Below are 4593 nucleotides of genomic sequence, written 5' to 3'. Positions count from 1 at the left end.
ATTATGTTTATTAGCTGACACTCACCATGCCTGGAGAGTAGAAAGCTTTACAACATCAAAAGTCAGAGCAGAATGGCCTCAGCTCAATTGCCTGTCAACTAGAAACACAATTAATCAAAACGGTCCATTTCCCAAGCTTGCTGTCAGCTTGAAGCTTTACTGTGTTGGGATATGATTTAATCGGAGATGACGTTATAAAGGAAAGGGCCTGGCACACATTAAACAATAAACAAACAAGCAAACAGAGGGACTGGAAATGGCTCAGGCACTCCGATTGTTCCAGGCTATGTGAAGGACTTGAGGATAATACTGCATTGTGTACCACCAGCTGAAGAGGCTTTAACGTGGAATAGTTCCTTCCCACTCCATGCACTGTGCATCGCATGCTTCTGTGTTGATTTAGCACTGGGTCTCCCTGGTACCTGTGGAGATAACCTCCTTGGGAGCTTGTGGCCCACTTCCTCAAAGAATCAAGAAGGCCAGCCCTGTGGCTTAGTAGTTAAGGGTGCTTGATCCCACATGGCTGATCATGTGGATTGAATCTTATCCTTGACGGCTTGAAAAACATGCTGGGCCTCGTGTACACTGCTCCAAATCCCAATAGGATGGAGGAAAGGAGAAGAAAGGATTGTAGTGTGACTACGCCTCATTGGGAGGTGTTTTATGCCTCTCCCTCTCTGTCTCTCCGTCTCTTTTGCAAGCATATGTACCGTCTGGCAGATTAAAAAAGAAAAAGGAAAAAAGGAGAGCAAATCAGGGGGGAAGCCTGGAAGGGAGGAATCTCTTTCCTAAAATGTAAATATAGAGTTTTAAGGATTTAAAGTTATGAGTAAAGATGCCAGGTGCATAGTTGATTCTCAGTAAGTACTTAAAAAATAAACGAATGGACAAATGAATACTCTTGCCTTTCAAATAAGTGATTTCAGCATCAAAGAATGATTTTTATTATTATTTACCTCTTGGACTCATTATTCAGAAAGATTTCAGGTGCCAAATTGCTTTTGTTAATTAAGTGGTAACTATTCTTTCCGTACCTGAGACTTTTCTTTGACATTGAGAGCTGACAGTGGTTTGGGTCACTGCAGAAACCAATGCTACTCTTATGCTTTTGTATTTTTCCTGCCCAAACCAAAGACAGCTGGTGTTTTTGTTGTCCAAGTAGGCCTGATTCATTCATTCACTCATTCATTCATTCATTCACCTGTTCATTCAACCATTATTTTTGAGTGTCTACCTTATAACAAGTGCTATTGTACTATTATGAGATTAACACCAAAGGCCCTCACAGCGGCAGGTACTGCTAAAGAACAGATAGGCTGGAGCAGGATGGGCTGCAGAAGTGTTGGCCTCAGGCCTGGCCATCCTCCTAAGAGCAGGCAGAGCCACCAAAGAGAGTGTGTCGTTCCCAATTTTTTTTTTTTTTAAAATCAAGACCATACAGAAAAGTTGTAAGAATAATACAATAACCATCCATATACTATTTTTTAAAAAATATTTATTTAATTTTATTTATCATCAGTATTATTTTTAAAATTTTGCTATAGGGCACATGTGCTCACCAAAGGAGGGAGGGGAGAGAGAGAGAGAGAAGGAGAGAGAAATGCCAGGTCCGGGACACAAACCACAGTTGACCACATGGAATTCCAGTGCCTTAACTACCATGCCACCTGCTGGTGCCTCCATATATATATTTTTTTTCTTTCTCACAAATAGGACTTTTTATTTGTCACTATTAAAAAGTCTGAACTTTAAACAGATTCTTGGACTGGTAGTTCCTATCAATCAGCTTGTTCATCTTTAGTGCCTGTCTCATCCCCAGTATATTTTCAAGAGCTACTTACCTTCACATTGAAGCTCCATGAGTTTTCCCAATTCAAACTTGGACTTTTTCAGATTTTTACTTTTCTGACAAAGACATAATGGAGGGGATAGGTTGACAAGCCTTTTCTATGTCTTTTCCAGTGCTGTCTGAAGTCAGTTTATTGTCCACTTCTTTCAAGTCATTTGTCTACATCTCATGAGTCATGATTTCCATCATCTTCTTCTGGATTTGGCAGACCTCTGCTGATGCGGAGCATAAGAGGTCTTTTGTATCTGATTGCTGCATTTTTTTTAGTAAAATCAACACAGAAGAGATGAAGCAAATAACCATTGGTAGTCTTGACATCAACATGAGCCTCAGTCATGGTCTGCCAATTTTTTGACGATGGAACATATTTTGTCATGGGTAAAATTCATGGCATGGAAGTTAGGCAGTTTTTGCCCTGAATACCCTCAATAATTAGCTTGAATTTCTTAAATAGGGTCTCATCATTCTGTGGATATGCAAGGCTCATATACCTCCAGAGATGGTTGGGAGATAATTGTCATCTGGGTTTGTCTCTCTCTCTCTGTATGTGTGTATAAATGTGTTTGAGGGAAAGGGCTTTTGGAGTGACTGATTGAGCAGATGATGCATGAGTTCATTGAGACGTAATAGGCTGGAGGAAGCCCAAGGTATGTGCTGGTCATTGGTTGTGTCTGAGAAGAACCCAGGAGGGCAGCTTCTTAGCTGGGTGTGTGAGGACATTCTCCTTGAGGGGACCCAAGCTCTCTCTGCCAGACTAGGTTAGGTGTTAACAGCACTTTTGTTCCTGATTTAACAGAGCTGACTGGAAATGGGGACTTCCTGGCCTGTCTTCCTGCTGGACTCCATATTTCTTGAAGTCTGGTATTATGTTTTCTTCATCTCTGAATCCAAGGCAAAGCCAGTGCAGGTTTTCCTTGGTGATTTTTGGGAGAAGGAAGGAATGAATGAATGGGGTAGCTTTTTTAATCCCCAAAGCAGAGGATTCAGACAGCAAAGAATTTCACTTATCCAGACCCCAAATTTGAACTTGAAAAAACTCTTTGCATTTAGGTGAGAAATGAAGCAGACAACAAGACAACAGGACAGATGGTACAGATGATGTACAAGATACAGCCTAAGACATAGTCTCTTCAAATATTTCTAATGCTGTGTAACAAATATCCCTAACACTTCATGGATTCTGTGGAACAGGAACTTGGATGGAGTTCAGCAGTGATGGTATATCTCTATTCTATAATACCTGGTACTCTGCTGGGAAGACTTAAAATCTGAGTAGATCTGGACAGCTGGGAACTTTTAATAAAATCTTCCCTAAGGTGTCTTGACTCACAAGTCTGGTGGTGAATATTGGCTATTGACTGGAATCTCAACTGGATGATTGCCTGGAACAGCAACATATGGATTCTCTTTTGGGCTTTCTCACAGTATGCAGTCTGGTTACAAGAGCAAGACTAATGTCATGGCACTTGTTGGTTTTGACCTAACCTCTGAAGTGATGCAGCATCATTTCTGCCTTGCTTTACTGGTCAGGTAGTCACAAAAGCCTGCCCAGGTTCAAAGGAAGAGGACACAATCCCAATCACTCCATGGGGAAGAGCGCCAAGGTCTCATTTTAAGAAGAGCTGGTATAGGGACCAGCAGTTAGTGTAGTGGCTATGTCGCTGGACTTCCATGTAGTTGACTGTGGTTCAAGTCCCAGATCCAATGGCTTAAACTCACACCGAGTGTGTGTGCGTGCGTGCCCAAGATCCCAAGAGGAGAATGGAGGAGAAGGGATTATGGCATGGCCATCCCCCCCCTGGGGAGTGATTATTTCCTGCTTTCTGTCTCTCTCTGTCTTTCTGGCGAGTGCATGTGCCCTATAGCAAAAACTTCTCTCAAAAAAAACATATTAATACAAATGTATATGGTATAATGGGAGATACTGTAGTGGCCACTTTTGGAGAACATAATCTGCTGTAAGACTAGAGTGGGGTAGGGAGACAAATGTTTGTCTCATTGATGGCCTCACTGACAATTTATATTAATTTATACCTATATTTAAGACACTCAAGAGAATGTGCATGGTTTATGGTTCAAATCTCAGTTCATCCACTCACTCTCAGAGTGGCCTTCTACTGGCACTGCCTGCATCTGTAACAAACTGTCATGTACAATGTGCCTGCCTCAAATGGGTGCTCTTGGAGTGGTGGCTACGATGCTGGTTAGTTGTACCACCTCTAGTTGGTGTTGGGTCAGGTCAGCTGTGAAGACCTTTGCATGTCTGAATAATTGTGTATATGGTTTGTAGGTGACCTGTTCCACCATATAATAAGGATTAAGGCTGTCTGGAGCTGACTCTATATGTGGAGCACCGTGGATACTATGAGAGGGTCCTGCCAGAAAGGAGAAAAATTTGGAAAAGTCCAACAACTCAGATGCCTTGTGCTTGTTGTGAGAATGTGTCCTGCTCTTTGGCTTGACTTCAGTGATCTCTTTGGGTTGAGGGCTGGGGAAACTGAATGCTGGAGGATGACCTAGTGGGGTGGGAACTGACCTGGGATGGGTGTATTGTGTGCTTACAAATCCAATTCAAGATACTTAGTGAAGCTGACCTCTGGATTAGAGAAATCTCATAACTCTAGTCAGGTAAATATTGTATGCATTTTTGGTACATTACATTCATTTTTGTTCATTTTCCACCCCAGCTGCCAGCATACTGCACACCGTTTTGTGGTTATATTTTTTCCATCTACAAAATCTAT

The 4593-nt window shown here is 41.9% G+C and overlaps 1 pseudogene; it reads right to left on the bottom strand.

Moving 5' to 3' along the window:
- Positions 1-1748: 1748 nt before the first annotated feature.
- LOC102471622 (40S ribosomal protein S3a-like) lies at positions 1749-2336 on the bottom strand (annotated as a pseudogene).
- Between the last annotated feature and the right edge of the window lie 2257 nt (positions 2337-4593).

Source organism: Tupaia chinensis, unplaced genomic scaffold (assembly GCF_000334495.1).
Source record: "Tupaia chinensis unplaced genomic scaffold, TupChi_1.0 Scaffold000101_1, whole genome shotgun sequence".
NCBI classification, from domain to species: Eukaryota; Metazoa; Chordata; class Mammalia; order Scandentia; family Tupaiidae; genus Tupaia; species Tupaia belangeri.
Note: the sequence above shows the minus strand (reverse complement) of the source record. Positions and strands in the feature narration are given on the sequence as shown.